The 17221-nt window shown below is 46.5% G+C and overlaps 1 protein-coding gene and 1 long non-coding RNA gene across 5 annotated transcripts in view; one reads left to right on the top strand and one right to left on the bottom strand.

Moving 5' to 3' along the window:
• LOC130296716 (uncharacterized) overlaps positions 1–15128 on the top strand; it is a 33668-nt gene extending 18540 nt beyond the window's left edge. The window contains exon 4 of the long non-coding RNA XR_008849262.1: positions 14938–15128. This is a non-coding gene — a long non-coding RNA (uncharacterized LOC130296716). The remainder of the gene's footprint in view (positions 1–14937) is intronic.
• The window catches only part of LOC130296715 (glucagon-1-like), a 111147-nt gene that overhangs the window by 24518 nt on the left and 69408 nt on the right, over positions 1–17221 (bottom strand). For 3 of the 4 annotated variants that reach the window (XM_056548565.1, XM_056548562.1, XM_056548564.1), the window contains exon 2: positions 12623–12786. The gene's annotated coding sequence lies outside the window, so the exon portion shown is untranslated. Of the gene's footprint in view, positions 1–1756; positions 1811–12622; positions 12787–17221 lie in introns of those variants that run through there. The other variant, XM_056548561.1, reaches the window with a different exon arrangement.

Here is a 17221-nt window from a genome sequence, read left to right as displayed (position 1 = left end):
GCGAACACGCTCCTGGGACTGATTACAAACAAGGGTGCCGCATGCAAGATCCCGGAGGTCCCCAGCGGCGGGACTCCCGCGATCAGGCATCTTATCCCCTATCCTTTGGATAGGGGATAAGATGTGTAAGCACCGGAGAACCCCTTTAAAGAATTTATTTGCAAATTATGGTGGAAACTAAGTATTTGGTCAATAACAAAAGTTTATCTCAATACTTTTTTATATACCCTTTAATCCAGTAAAGAAAGGATTCCACGGCACTTGGTGTTATCGATGCGATAAAAGGAGCTTTATTGCCGCATAGCAGGACACAACAGAACGCCGACCAGCGCTTAGTTTCGCGTCAGATGATGCTTTGTCAAGGCATAGAGGGAGGAGACGGATCCCCGTTTATATCCTCCCCGGAACCAATCACTGAGCAATACAAAGTACAACATAGAAAATACATATAAAAGTGTAGAAAAACTGTAACGAAAGTGTAGCAAAACATATAAAAACATAAGAAATCCCCCAAAACCAAATATATTGTTACAAAAAAGAAGAGAGATCATTGCGGTCATTCAAACCAAGAACCCCAGTGGCTCCGGTTGGAATGATCCACCTAGCCTCAGCTTGTAAAAGCTTAGTGTGCCGATCCATACCCCCCTCTGCAAACAAAACTCTCTGCAATCCTAGAAACTTTAAGACATTACTATTGCCTTGATGTACCGTATTTTTCGCCGTATAAAAAACTGGGGGGAAAAAGTCGGTGCGTCTTATACGGCGAATACACCCCTATCGCGGCGGTCCCTGCGACCATCAACGGCCGGGACCCGCAGCTAATACAGGACATCACCGATCGCGGTGATGCCCTGTATTAACACTTCAGACGCAGCGATCAAAGCTGACCGCCGCGTCTGAAGGGAAAGTGACACTAAACCGGCCGTTCAGTCGGGCTGTTCGGGACCGCCGCGATTTCACCGCGGCGGTCCCAAACAGCCCGACTGAATAGCCGGGTTAGTGCTTACAGGACACCGGGAGGGACCTTACCTGCCTCCTCGGTGTCTTCTCTGTTCAGGGATCCCCTGTATGGCCGGCGCTCTCCTTCTTCGTCATCACGTCGTCGCGTACGTGCGTCGGCGTGCGTAACGACGTGATGGCGGCGACGGAGAGCGAGGATACCCGGCCGGCAGCAGAGACGTTCCAGAGCGACGGGGACACGGCGACAGCGATGGAGCGACATCCAGGGCTGCGGTGATGGGTCCGGAGCGGCGGGGACACGTGAGTATTACCTCCTCCTCCAGTGGTCTTCAATCTGCGGACCTCCAGATGTTGCAAAACTACAACTCCCAGCATGCCCGGACAGCCAACGGCTGTCCGGGCATGCTGGGAGTTGTAGTTTTGCAACATCTGGAGGTCCGCAGGTTGAAGACCACTATTGGGTTCAAAATCTTTATTTTTTTTTATTTTGCCCCTAAAAATTGGGTGCGTCTTATACGCCGGTGCGTCCTATAGGACGAAAAATACGGTATGTCTTTAATATGAGAGATCAGACGTGGGCATCCTTTTCCAGTTCTGATAGAATTTATGTGTTCGCGGAACCTGAGAAACAGAGGGCGGATTGTTTTTTCAATATAAAATAGATGACATGGACACATTACTGCATATACAACGTAATCCGATCTACAGGTAATAAAATAATTTACCTTATGATTCACACTGCCCAGCTGAATACTAGCAGTATCTACAAATTGGTTACAAAAAGAACAATGCTTACATTTAAAGTTTCCTTTTGGGAGGCTCTGTTGTATCCAGTTACTGTCTGTTTTAGGGAGGCGGCTTCTAACTAGTTCATCTCGTAGGTTACGTGACCTCCGGAACGCCACAACTGGGGGCTCCATGGACACGTCCTTGAGGTCTGTATCTGCTTGAATGATGTGCCAATTTTTCCTTATCGCCTGACGTATGGTGTCTGATAGGGGACTATGTTCAAAGGAAAAAAACGCACGGGTCATCTTGCCCTTCTTGCCGTTTCTTCCATTGAACAATAATTATTTTCTGTTTTTTGATTTGGCTTTTAGAAAGGCATCCTGAATAATCCTTTCCTCATAACCTCTCTCTCGTAGTCTTTGCATCAAATCCTGTGATTGATGCAGGAAAGAGGTACATGCAGAATTGTTACGGCGTAGCCGCAAAAATTGCCCATATGGCAGGGATCTAGAAACATGACCTGGGTGAAAACTTTTATAGTGCAAAAGCGAGTTTGTCGCTGTGGGTTTTTTATATACCCTTTGTTGGCAATGACAGAGGTCAAACATTTTCTGTAAGTCTTCACAAGGTTTTCACACACTGTTGCTGGTATTTTGGCCCATTCCTTCCTTGCAGATTTCCTCTAGAGCAGTGATGTTTTGGGGATGTCGCTGGGTAACACGGACTTTCAACTCCCTCCAAAGGTTTTCTATGGGGTTGAGATCAGGAGACTGGCTAGGCCACTCCAGGACCTTGAAATGCTTCTTACGAAGCCACTCCTTCGTTTCCCGGGCAGTGTGTTTGGGATCATTGTCATGCTGAAAGATCCAGCCATGTTTCATCTTCATTGCCCTTGCTGATGGAAGGAGGTTTTCACTCAAAATCTCACGATACATGGCCCCATTCATTCCTTTACACGGATCAGTTATCCTGGTCCCTTAGCAGAAAAACAGCCCCAAAACATGATGTTTCCACCCCCATGCTTCACAGTAGGTATGGTGTTCTTTGGATGCAACTCAGCATTCTTTCTCCTCCAAACACGAGTTGAGTTTTTACCAAAAAGTTCTTCTTCGGTTTAACCTGACCATGTGACATTCTCCCTATCATCTTCTGGATCATCCAAATGCTCTTTAGCAAACTTCAGATGGGCCAGGACATGTACTGGCTTAAGCAGGGGGACACACGTCTGGCACTGCATGATTTGAATCATTGGCAGCATAGTGTGCTACTGATGGTAGCCTTTGTTAGGGCCGGTTCACACTATGTTTGTAGTGTACGAGAACCGGATACGGCTGGGGGGAGTGAAAAACCAGGCACTCCCGTATCCCAGCTGGACCCGGCCCCTATGTAATGCATTTCAATTAACCGACCGGAGTCAAACGCTGACTCTGGTGGGCTGATTTTTGCCCCGTATACGGTTCTCCCGTATCCCAGCCATATCCAGTTCCTATACTCTACAAACGTAAGGTGAACCCAAGCATTACTTTGGTTCCAGCTCTCTGCAGGTCATTCACTAGGTGCCCCCGTGTGGTTCTGGGATTTTTGCTCACCCACTGTATGTCTATATATGTGTATGTGTCAAAGTGTCTGTATATGTGTATATGACCTATGTACTGTATGTGCCTTTCTGTATACGTGCTTCTATGTATGTGCCTGTGTATATATGGGTATATATATGTAAGGAATTAAAGGAATGGATAAATTATCATCCATACTGCCGGCAGTAAAAAAATAAACAGGTACATACCTTCCCTCAGTCCCCTGGCGCCTCCGGTAACCGTCTCCGGCCTCCGCCGCGATCCTCTTCCTGGTTGCCGGTGGTCGGCGAGTCATACTGAAGTCCCAACTCGGCCGGCGATAGGCTGAGCGGCAGTGTGAGAACGCCTCAAGACACACAATTCTTCACTACACCGGCACCTGCTGCTGGGGCCGAAAACGTCACACTGCCGCTCAGCCTATCTCCAGCCGAGTCGGGATATCGCCGGCCGGTGCAGTATGACTCGCCGACCACCGGCAACCAGGAGCCGGTTCCCGGAAGCACCGGGGGAGCGAAGGAAGGTATGTACCTGTTGATTTTTTTACTGCCGGCAGTATGCGAGACAATTTTCCTATTCCGGAGTTCTCCTTTAATGGAGACACAGTATATAGGGAATAATAAATGCACAGTATATGGTAAATTTATGAAAGCACAGAATATAAGGAATTGATGGTGACACAGTATATATTTCAATAATTGTGGCACATTATATAGTTCTTTTATTGTGGCACAGTATATAGTGTATTAATGGTTTAATAATGGTGGCACAGTATATATATATATCATTAATGAAGGCACAGTGTACAGTTTAATAATGGTGGCACAGTATGTATATCATTAATAAAGGCACAGTGTACAGTTTAATAATGGTGGCACATTATATATAATTATTAAAGGCACAGTGTACAGTCTAATAATGGTGGCACAGTATATATATATATATCATTAATGAAGGCACAGTGTACAGTTTAATAATGGTGGCACAGTATATATATCATTAATAAAGGCGCAGTGTACAGTCTAATAATGGTGGCACAGTGTATATATAATTAATAAAGGCACAGTGTACAGTTTAATAATGGCGGCACAGTATATATATCATTAATAAAGGCACAGTGTACAGTCTAATAATGGTGGCACAGTATATATATCATTAATGAAGGCACAGTGTACAGTCTAATAATGGTGGCACATTATATATGATTAATAAAGGCACAGTGTACAGTTTAATAATGGTGGCACAGTATATATATCATTAATGAAGGCACAGTGTACAGTTTAATAATGGTGGCACAGTATATATAATTAATAAAGGCACAGTGTACAGTTTAATAATGGTGGCACAGTATATATATCATTAATAAAGGCGCAGTGTACAGTCTAATAATGGAGGCACAGTGTATATATAATTAATAAAGGCACAGTGTACAGTTTAATAATGGCGGCACAGTATATATATCATTAATAAAGGCACAGTGTACAGTCTAATAATGGTGGCACAGTATATATATCATTAATGAAGGCACAGTGTACAGTCTAATAATGGTGGCACATTATAAATGATTAATAAAGGCACAGTGTACAGTTTAATAATGGTGGCACAGTATATATATCATTAATGAAGGCACAGTGTACAGTTTAATAATGGTGGCACAGTATATATAATTAATAAAGGCACAGTGTACAGTTTAATAATGGTGGCACAGTATATATATCATTAATGAAGGCACAGTGTACAGTTTAATAATGGTGGCACATTATATATAATTAATAAAGGCACAGTGTACAGTTTAATAATGGCGGCACAGTATATATATATCATTAATAAAGGCACAGTGTACAGTCTAATAACGGTGGCACAGTATATATATCATTAATGAAGGCACATTGTACAGTCTAATAATGGTGGCACAGTATATATATATCATTAATAAAGGCACAGTGTACAGTCTAATAATGGTGGCACAGTATATATATAATTAATGAAGGCGCATTGTACAGTCTAATAATGGTGGCACAGTATATATATCATTAATAAAGGCACAGTGTACAGTTTAATAATGGTGGCACAGTATATATATCATTAATAAAGGCACAGTGTACAGTTTAATAATGGTGGCACATTATATATCATTAATAAAGTCACAGTGTACAGTCTAATAATGGTGGCACAGTATATATATCATTAATAAAGGCACAGTGTACAGTCTAATAATGGTGGCACAGTATATATATCATTAATAAAGGCACAGTGTACAGTTTAATAATGGTGGCACTGTCACGATGCCGGCTGGCAGGTAGTGGATCCTCTGTGCCAGAGAGGGATTGGCGTGGACCGTGCTAGTGGACCGGTTCTAAGCCACTACTGGTTTTCACCAGAGCCCGCCGCAAAGCGGGATGGTCTTGCTGCGGCGGTAGTGACCAGGTCGTATCCACTAGCAACGGCTCACCTCTCTGGCTGCTGAAGATAGGCGCGGTACAAGGGAGTAGGCAAAAGCAAGGTCGGACGTAGCAGAAGGTCGGGGCAGGCAGCAAGGATCGTAGTCAGGGGCAACGGCAGAAGGTCTGGAAACACAGGCAAAGAACACACAAGGAACGCTTTCACTGGCACTAAGGCAACAAGATCCGGCAAGGGAGTGCAGGGGAAGTGAGGTGATATAGGGAAGTGCACAGGTGAACACACTAATTGGAACCACTGCGCCAATCAGCGGCGCAGTGGCCCTTTAAATCGCAGAGACCCGGCGCGCGCGCGCCCTAGGGAGCGGGGCCGCGCGCGCCGGGACAGAACAGACGGAGAGCGAGTCAGGTAGGGGAGCCGGGGTGCGCATCGCGAGCGGGCGCTACCCGCATCGCGAATCGCATCCCGGCTGGCAGCGGAATCGCAGCGCCCCGGGTCAGAGGACGTGACCGGAGCGCTGCCGCGGGGAGAGTGAAGCGAGCGCTCCGGGGAGGAGCGGGGACCCGGAGCGCTCGGCGTAACAGTACCCCCCCCCTTGGGTCTCCCCCTCTTCTTAGAGCCTGAGAACCTGAGGAGCAGACTTTTGTCTAGGATGTTGTCCTCAGGTTCCCAGGATCTCTCTTCAGGACCACAACCCTCCCAGTCCACTAAAAAAAAAATTTTCCCTCTGACCTTTTTGGCAGCTAAAATTTCTTTGACCGAGAAGATGTCCGAGGAGCCGGAAACAGGAGTGGGAGGAACAGATTTGGGAGAAAAACGGTTGAGGATGAGTGGTTTGAGAAGAGAGACGTGAAAGGCATTAGGGATACGAAGAGAGGGAGGAAGAAGAAGTTTATAAGAGACAGGATTAATTTGACACAAAATTTTGAAAGGACCAAGATAGCGTGGTCCCAACTTGTAGCTAGGGACACGGAAGCGGACATATTTAGCGGAGAGCCATACCTTGTCCCCAGGGGAAAAAACGGGGGGAGCTCTTCTTTTCTTATCCGCGAACTTCTTCATGCGTGATGAAGCCTGTAAGAGAGATTTTTGGGTCTCTCTCCATATGATGGAAAGGTCACGAGAAATTTCATCCACAGCGGGCAGACCAGAGGGCAAGGGAGTAGGGAGGGGGGGAAGAGGGTGACGGCCGTACACCACGAAAAATGGGGATTTGGAGGAAGACTCAGAGACCCTGAAGTTATACGAGAATTCGGCCCATGGGAGGAGATCTGCCCAGTCATCCTGGCGGGAGGAAACAAAATGTCGCAAATAATCACCCAAGATCTGGTTAATCCTTTCTACTTGTCCATTGGACTGGGGATGATATGCAGAAGAAAAATTTAATTTAATCTTGAGTTGTTTACAGAGAGCCCTCCAGAATTTAGACACGAATTGGACGCCTCTATCCGAGACAATCTGCGTAGGCAACCCGTGAAGACGAAAAATGTGTACAAAAAATTGTTTAGCCAACTGAGGCGCAGAAGGAAGACCAGGAAGAGGGATGAAATGTGCCATTTTGGAGAATCGATCAACGACCACCCAAATAACAGTGTTGCCACGGGAAGGGGGTAAATCAGTAATAAAATCCATACCAATCAGAGACCAAGGCTGTTCGGGGACAGGCAGAGGATGAAGAAAACCAGCGGGCTTCTGGCGAGGAGTCTTATCCCGGGCACAGATAGTGCAGGCTCGCACAAAGTCCACAACATCCGTCTCCAGAGTCGGCCACCAATAGAAGCGGGAGATGAGTTGCACAGATTTCTTGATACCCGCATGACCTGCGAGATGGGAGGAGTGACCCCATTTGAGGATTCCGAGGCGTTGGCGAGGAGAAACAAAGGTCTTTCCTGGAGGAGTCTGCCTGATGGAGGCAGGAGAAGTGGAGATCAGGCAGTCAGGTGGAATGATGTGTTGCGGAGAGAGTTCAACTTCTGAGGCATCCGAGGAACGAGAGAGAGCATCGGCCCTAATGTTCTTATCGGCAGGACGAAAGTGAATCTCAAAATTAAATCGGGCAAAGAACAGAGACCACCGGGCCTGGCGAGGATTCAGCCGTTGGGCAGACTGGAGGTAGGAGAGGTTCTTGTGGTCGGTGTAGATAATAACAGGAGAACTTGATCCCTCCAGCAGATGCCTCCATTCCTCAAGTGCTAATTTAATGGCTAGAAGCTCTCGATCCCCGATGGAGTAGTTCCTCTCCGCTGGAGAGAAGGTCCTAGAGAAAAAACCACAAGTGACAGCATGCCCGGAAGAATTTTTTTGTAGAAGAACAGCTCCAGCTCCCACTGAGGAGGCATCAACCTCCAATAGGAAGGGTTTGGAAGGGTCAGGTCTGGAGAGGACGGGAGCCGAAGAAAAGGCAGACTTGAGTCGTTTAAAGGCGTCTTCTGCTTGAGGAGGCCAGGACTTGGGATCAGCATTTTTTTTGGTTAAAGCCACGATAGGAGCCACAATGGTAGAAAAATGTGGAATAAATTGCCTGTAATAATTGGCGAACCCCAAAAAGCGTTGGATAGCACGGAGTCCGGAGGGGCGTGGCCAATCTAAGACGGCAGAGAGTTTGTCTGGATCCATCTGTAGTCCCTGGCCAGAGACCAAATATCCTAGAAAAGGAAGAGATTGGCATTCAAACAGACATTTCTCAATTTTGGCATAGAGTTGGTTGTCACGAAGTCTCTGAAGAACCATACGGACATGCTGGCGGTGTTCTTCTAGATTGGCAGAAAAAATTAGGATATCGTCCAGATATACAACAACACAGGAGTATAACAGATCACGAAAAATTTCATTGACAAAGTCTTGGAAGACGGCAGGGGCGTTGCACAGTCCAAAGGGCATGACCAGATACTCAAAGTGTCCATCTCTGGTGTTAAATGCCGTTTTCCACTCGTCCCCCTCTCTGATGCGGATGAGGTTATAGGCGCCTCTTAAGTCCAATTTAGTGAAGATGTGGGCACCTTGGAGGCGATCAAAGAGTTCAGAGATGAGGGGTAAGGGGTAGCGGTTCTTAACCGTGATTTTATTAAGACCGCGGTAGTCAATGCAAGGACGTAGGGAGCCATCTTTTTTGGACACAAAGAAAAATCCGGCTCCGGCAGGAGAGGAGGATTTACGGATAAAGCCCTTTTTTAGATTCTCCTGGACGTATTCGGACATGGCAAGAGTCTCTGGGGCAGAGAGAGGATAAATTCTGCCCCGGGGTGGAGTAGTGCCCGGGAGGAGGTCGATAGGGCAATCATAAGGCCTGTGAGGAGGTAGAGTCTCAGCTTGTTTTTTGCAGAAAACATCCGCGAAGTCCATATAGGCCTTAGGGAGACCGGTTACTGGAGGAACCACAGAGTTACGGCAAGGGTTACTGGGAACCGGTTTTAGACAGTTCTTGGAACAAGAGGACCCCCAACTCTTGATCTCCCCAGTGGACCAATCCAGGGTAGGGGAATGAAGTTGAAGCCAGGGAAGTCCAAGGAGAATTTCCGAGGTGCAATTGGGGAGGACCAAAAGTTCAATCCTCTCATGATGAGATCCGATGCTCATAAGAAGGGGCTCCGTGCGGAAACGTATGGTACAGTCCAATCTTTCATTATTTACACAATTGATGTAGAGGGGTCTGGCGAGACTGGTCACCGGGATGTTGAACCTGTTGACGAGAGAGGCCAAAATAAAATTTCCTGCAGATCCAGAGTCCAAGAAGGCCACTGTAGAGAAGGAGAAGGCAGAGGCAGACATCCGCACAGGCACAGTAAGACGTGGAGAAGCAGAGTAGACATCAAGGACTGTCTCACCTTTGTGCGGAGTCAGCGTACGTCTTTCCAGGCGGGGAGGACGGATAGGACAATCTCTCAGGAAGTGTTCGGTACTAGCACAGTACAGGCAGAGGTTCTCCATACGGCGTCGTGTCCTCTCTTGAGGTGTCAGACGAGACCGGTCGACCTGCATAGCCTCCACGGCGGGAGGCACAGGAACAGATTGCAGGGGACCAGAGGAGAGAGGAGCCGAGGAGAAGAAACGCCTCGTGCGAACAGAGTCCATATCTTGGCGGAGTTCCTGACGCCTTTCGGAAAAACGCATGTCAATGCGAGTGGCTAGGTGAATAAGTTCATGTAGATTAGCAGGAATTTCTCGTGCGGCCAGAACATCTTTAATGTTGCTGGATAGGCCTTTTTTGAAGGTCGCGCAGAGGGCCTCATTATTCCAGGACAATTCTGAAGCAAGAGTACGGAATTGTACGGCATACTCGCCAACGGAAGAATTACCCTGGACCAGGTTCAACAGGGCAGTCTCAGCAGAAGAGGCTCGGGCAGGTTCCTCAAAGACACTTCGGATTTCCGAGAAGAAGGAGTGTACAGAGGCAGTGACGGGGTCATTGCGGTCCCAGAGCGGTGTGGCCCATGACAGGGCTTTTCCGGACAGAAGGCTGACTACGAAAGCCACCTTAGACCTTTCAGTGGGAAACAGGTCCGACATCATCTCCAGATGCAGGGAACATTGGGAAAGAAAGCCACGGCAAAACTTAGAGTCCCCATCAAATTTATCCGGCAAGGATAAGCGTATCCCAGGAGCGGCCACTCGCTGCGGAGGAGGTGCAGGAGCTGGCGGAGGAGATGACTGCTGAAGCTGTGGTAGTAACTGTTGTAGCATAATGGTCAGTTGAGACAGCTGTTGGCCTTGTTGCGCTATCTGTTGTGACTGCTGGGCGACCACCGTGGTGAGGTCAGCGACAACTGGCAGAGGAACTTCAGCGGGATCCATGGCCGGATCTACTGTCACGATGCCGGCTGGCAGGTAGTGGATCCTCTGTGCCAGAGAGGGATTGGCATGGACCGTGCTAGTGGACCGGTTCTAAGCCACTACTGGTTTTCACCAGAGCCCGCCGCAAAGCGGGATGGTCTTGCTGCGGCGGTAGTGACCAGGTCGTATCCACTAGCAACGGCTCACCTCTCTGGCTGCTGAAGATAGGCGCGGTACAAGGGAGTAGGCAAAAGCAAGGTCGGACGTAGCAGAAGGTCGGGGCAGGCAGCAAGGATCGTAGTCAGGGGCAACGGCAGAAGGTCTGGAAACACAGGCAAAGAACACACAAGGAACGCTTTCACTGGCACTAAGGCAACAAGATCCGGCAAGGGAGTGCAGGGGAAGTGAGGTGATATAGGGAAGTGCACAGGTGAACACACTAATTGGAACCACTGCGCCAATCAGCGGCGCAGTGGCCCTTTAAATCGCAGAGACCCGGCGCGCGCGCGCCCTAGGGAGCGGGGCCGCGCGCGCCGGGACAGAACAGACGGAGAGCGAGTCAGGTAGGGGAGCCAGGGTGCGCATCGCGAGCGGGCGCTACCCGCATCGCGAATCGCATCCCGGCTGGCAGCGGAATCGCAGCGCCCCGGGTCAGAGGACGTGACCGGAGCGCTGCCGCGGGGAGAGTGAAGCGAGCGCTCCGGGGAGGAGCGGGGACCCGGAGCGCTCGGCGTAACAGGCACATTATATATAATTAATAAAGTCACAGTGTACAGTCTAATAATGGTGGCACAGTATATATATAATTAATAAAGGCACAGTGTACAGTTTAATAATGGTGGCACAGTATATATATCATTAATAAAGGCACAGTGTACAGTTTAATAATGGTGGCACAGTATATATATAATTAATGAAGGCACAGTGTACAGTTTAATAATGGTGGCACAGTATATATATCTTTGATGAAGGCACAGTGGTTCTCTGTGGCGGCCATTGTTTCTGTGGGGTGGGATAAGATGTCTAGGGGCGGAGTACCCCTTTAATAAAGGCACAATGTATAGTGTATTAAAGGGGTACTCCGGTGGAAAACTTTTTTTTTTTTTAAATCAACTGGTGCCAGAAAGTTAAACAGATTTGTAAATTACTTCTATTAAAAAATCTTAATCCTTCCATTACTTATTAGCTGCTGAATACTACAGAGGAAATTATTTTCTTTTTGGAACACAGAGCTCTCTGCTGACATCAGAGTAGGAGAAAATCCCCATAGCAAACATATGCTGCTCTGGACAGTTCCTAAAATGGACAGAGATGTCAGCAGAGAGCACTGTGCTCATGATGTCAGAAGAGAGCTCTGTGTTCCAAAAAGAAAATAATTTCCCCTGTAGTATTCAGCAGCTAATAAGTACTGGAAAGATTAAAAATTTTTAACAGAAGTAATTTACAAATCTGTTTAACTTTCTGGCACCAGTTGATTTAAAAAAAAGAAAAGGTTTTCCACTGGAGTACCCCTTTATTAGTGGCACAGTATATATATCATTAATAAAGGCACAATGTATAGTTTATTAATGGTGGCACAGTTTATATATATATATATATATATATATATATATAAATTATATATATCATTATTGGGGGGACAGGAGATATATCATGCACAAAAACACAAAAACCTGCGGATAGGGGATAAGTTTTAGATGGCAGGGGTTCCGACCACTGGGACCCCTCGCGATCTCCTGTACGGCGCCCCAGCTCTCTTCAGGAATGGGGCTTGTTCATCCCTGCAGGAAGTGGCAGCCAACACGCCCCCTCTATATATCTCTATGGGAGAACCGTTTGGCACCGTCTTCGGTGCTCCCATAGAGATGTTTGGAGGGGGCATGTCGGCCGCCGCTTCGTGCAGGGGTCGACATGCTCCATTCCAGGGGATAGCCTGGGCCCCTTACAGAAGATTGTGGGGGGTCACAGTGGTTGGACCCTCGCAATCTAAAACTTATCCCCTATCCTGCGGATAGGGTGTAAGTTTTTGTTCATGATACTCCTCCTAAAATGAAGGCACAGTGTATAGTTCGTTAATGGGGACACAATATATAATTAAAGGGAAACTGTCGGGCTGTACACCCCCACACTAAACCCGAAACACTAGGCTAAAGTGCGGGTGAACAGGAGTAAAATGATGTTATACTTACTAAAATCAGTCCAGCCCTTTTCTAGATATTGTTCCCAATGCTAGTATGCAAAGTCCGTCTTGTGCGCAGTGGAGGAGGAGCCAGCTTGCCAAGCTTTGCTTCATCCTTCCTGTTTGCTGCGCTATGCCCGACTATTTTCTGCATGGTCTCCTACGCTGGCAAGCCTTTATCAAAGGACAAAAAACATGAGAAACTTAAAAAAAATATTCATTATAAAATATACGAAGAATGTTAACAATAAAGTGAACAACAGCCTTAGATTTGGGGGGTGAAAAATAAATATGAGGCTCTTCAACTGGAGTTCCAGAAGATGTGGAGGCAGAAAGCAATGGGTGACTTATATTGGCAGCTAACAATTTCCGCTAAACAAAAAAAAAAAAAAATAACTGAAGGCCCACCACAATTTCACCAAGTTTGAAGTTATTTATGGCTGCCAAACAAGAGGGGTGGGACAGGGGAAATGGGGGTATCATGTGAGGTACTTTAAGGACCATGGGGCTGGGATTTATTTAAATTGCCTACTATACGATGCTGCAATTCTGCTTCAATTCCACACACATTCTGCTGAACACGCAAAATTTGAAATTCAGCGTCTCATTGACTTCAATGGGAGTCTTCCGTTGAATTCTGCGAAAAGAATTGACGTGTTCATTCTTTTTGCGGAATCTGGAATTTCTGCCACGTAAATTCTACTATTTGCATGGGAAAGCGGAAATCCCATTCAACACGATATTAACTTTACATTGCAGCATTTCTGAGCTGAATTTTTCTGCCATATTCCTCTCGGAAATCCCGCCACGTGAATGAGGCCTAAATGATCCTTCTGCTGGCTCGCTGCTGGATCCTGGATAACAATGCTGCATGATGGAAGTGTTAACCTAATAAGAATAAGGTCTGGGCTTGATCGGGTCATCATTTGCCCTCCAAGATGTGGTCACGCAACTTATCATACTAAAGTTAAAGGGGTATTCTAGGTTTCTTTTTTTTTTTTACTGTGCTGCAGGAGCTGTAGTGTAGTTCATAATATAGTGTCTTTACCTGTGTTTCATGGTGGTCTCACAAATCTTATGTGATCTTTGCCCCAATGTTTATTTTTAACAGCATCCAAAATTACTGTTGTCTCAGATTTTTCCAGGTTGCAGTTCAGCCCGAGACATTACATCACTAGTTAGGGAGCCTGTCTTTGCTTTAATGGGTGGATCAACTGCTGGGTGGGAGGGAGATCATTTTGCAAGAACTGTAGTATTGCACTCTGGTCAGAAAACACTGGTCTATTGCATGTAAAGGAGCACAGGTGTTTTTCAAGGGGTGGGGTGGCTGATGTGTGGGAAGGAGAAAAGTGACCTTACACTTACAAACAAGGAATCAATTCCAAATGCAGCACCACACCTCTCGTTGGGTTGTGTGTGGTATTACAACTCTGCTCCATTCACTTCAATGGAACACACACAACCTGTGGACAAGAGTGGCGCTGTTTCTGGAAGAAAGCAGCAATGTTTTACTAATCTTGGATAACCACATTGATTTAAAGGGGTTTTCCAACGAATGGAATTAGAAAAACTCAGATCAACATAGGACATTTACTTTGCATCTATTATTCTGTGACCTTTTTACCTCCTGTACATGGCTCTAATACACCTTTCTGCCCTCCCAACTGTTCCCTTCCCCGCACGCTATCTTAAAACTACAGGTCCCAGCATTCTTTGCTGCTCCTCTGTGCTCACTTTCTCCTAACTGCCGTTGTCTGCCCCAGTCCCTTGGCCCCAATATTTGGAATGTTACTGTGATAGCCTGGGGGAGTAGGGTACATGGGGTGTAGCTGTGCGGTGACTAAAGTGTGTCTGATTAACCCTTTCTATTCGTGACGCCAGGGTGAGGGGTCCTCTGTAATGCTTGTCCTACCGCCACCCTTCCCAAGAGCGATAGGGAGGTATTGAATAATTGAATGTCCATAACCGGAGAGTTTGCTGAAAACAGTTGGAACTTTTACTGAAGATTTTATGCAAGCTTCATAACAGGAACAGTCTCTACAAATGCAAATTCTCTTGGAGATTGACAAAGGTTGGGAGCTTAAGCAATTTTGAGTCCTTAGACTGATATGCGCTGTTCCACTGGATTTAGGGGATTTAGTTGCTGTCCAGTAGTCCAAAGTCTTCTTTTCTCTTCTTTTTCTTCCTCTTTTTCTTTTCTTATTCTTTTTTTTTTGTCCCTTCTTTCCTTTTACTTGAGTTCAGAATACGTAGATAACATGGAGTTATCAACTTCATTATTGATGTGGGATGTTGATTTTAATTGTATTTTTTATATCTATTTAGATCACTTTGTGTATACACTATTTGAAACATCCTGGATGAACACAGAATGGGGGACTCCCTAGAAGATCACTATATCAGACCATTGTCACTGTCGTTTTTTCTTCTCTTTTAAAAAAATGTTTTTTCTCTGTTCACATTATGGTGATCATAGGGTCCGGATTTCTGTATCCCGATAGAAGCGTTAGGCTAGGTTTACACTGGAATTTCTGGGCAGAATTTCTGCTGGAGATCAAGCCGGCGGCACTAGGACCGCGTGGACTGCATTGCCGTCCCCATAGATGTCAATGCATTTCTGAGCAGATCTCCCAAAAGATCCACCCAGAAATGCATTGCCGTCTATGGGGACGGCAATGCAGTCCGTGCAGTCTTAGTGCCGCCAGTTAAATCTCCAGCAGAAATTCTGCCCAGAGATTCCGTAGTGTGAACCTAGCCTTATAGGTCTTGGCAGATAATTTAATCAGCCGTTCCCTTTGCATTCAGAGCGGGACAGCTGTGCTGTGCGCGTCAATAATGCGCATGCGCAGGAGGTCCTGCCACTACGAGATCATGCTGTGAATGGGCCGCACAGTGCACAAAGTTATAGGAGATAAGATGTCTGATCCCGGGGATCCCGCCGCTGGGGACCCCCACGTTCATCCTGCTGCTCCCGGCATTCGTTTAGAGCGTTGGGTGCAGCGCCAGAGACTCGTGACATCACGGTCATGGCCCCTCAATGGAAGTCTATAGGAGGGGGCGTGAAGGCCATCACGCCCCCTCCCATAGACTTGCATTGAGGGGGCATTACTGTGACGTCACAAGCCTCTGCCCTGCATCACCAGTCATCTGGCACGGAGCGAAGTTTGTGCCGTGCTCCGGATGTCTGGGGTGCCGCATCCGAGATCGCGGGGGTCCCCAGCAGAGGGATCTCCGCGATCATACATCTTATCCCCTCTCCTTTGGATAGGGGATAAGATGTCTAGGGGCGGAGTACCCCTTTAAGGTCTGGTCCTGCAGGACTCCTGCTAATTGGAACTGCGTTCCTGCTGTGGAAAAAGTGCAGGAACTCCGTTCCCAGGAGTTCCTGCAGGACTTGAGCCCTGAGTACAAGCCTTGGAAATAACCTGCAAAAAGCCAGAAAGAGAGAAAAGCGATGTTTCTTGATGGTATTTAAATTCTGCTCTGTATACTTCATATGCTTAGAGCATAATGCAAGAGACTGCCTGTGGCATAAACATTTACTATATAAAATTGCCTGCGTAAATTGTAATTACTTAGCCCGTATTTTATTGAATTGATATTGCAGAAAAATTAGACACTTTTTCCATGAAGCTTTCACGGTGGATGAAGATTTCAGCTGAGATCTAATATAAATCTATGTTTTATTGTCCTCGATTTACTGCAGTTTGTCTTTTGCAACATTAGTTTTAGGGCTTCCTTGATTGTGTTTTTATGGTTGGTTGTTTAAGTGATTTATAGTGAATTTGTGGTGAATATAGAACTGTTGAGTAAAACATCAGTGGACTGAAAAGCACGAGGTCTGTTGTAAGTGTCAGTGTATTTATACAGTATCATTAGTAGCACTTAACACATAAGTAACACACCATGCCAGAGATAAGCTCATATAAGAAAGTGAGGAAAGATCTCTCAGTAATGAGGGATTTCCTATTAGATTATACGCCTGGCCCTGTGATAACACTACTTAGATTGAGACTTTCAGTAATATCATAACAGTGGAGAAATTAGTGTAAAAAGTTTACCTTCCATGGATGTTTATGGTGGGGGATGACAACCTGATTGGTGGGGGCCCAACTGCGGGGACCCCTACTGATAACATAAGGTAAAATGTCCCCTCCAATGAATAGAGCATACTGCACATGCGCGACAAGTGCTCTATTCTACTTGTATGGGGTTATGATGAACATCATAAGAAGCATGTAACATTTATGTCACTCTGCGTCCACCATTGCTTTATACTGCGATCAAGCAAAGAGCGCAGGCACATTGGAGGAGTCAGAGTGACGTGATTGTCACATGCTCCCCCAAAGGATGTCATGTTACGAAGGGGGAACTGAGCGGCAACATTTTACAGAAAATGAAACTGTAGTACTATATATCTATAGTGCCAGGGGTACTACCTACAGGGGGGCTACTACTACTTGCAGGAAGTTTGTTGCTACCTACACAGTGGCTGTTACTACCTACTGGAGGACTTCTACTATCTACAGGGGGGATACTAATATCTACACAGGGCTGCTACCACCTACAGGTGGGGGGGGGGGGGCTGTTACTATCTACAGGGGGGGCT

Source organism: Hyla sarda, chromosome 12 (assembly GCF_029499605.1).
Source record: "Hyla sarda isolate aHylSar1 chromosome 12, aHylSar1.hap1, whole genome shotgun sequence".
NCBI lineage: Eukaryota > Metazoa > Chordata > Amphibia > Anura > Hylidae > Hyla > Hyla sarda.
The sequence above is the reverse complement of the archived record's forward strand: the minus strand, read 5'-3'. Positions and strand labels throughout refer to the sequence as shown.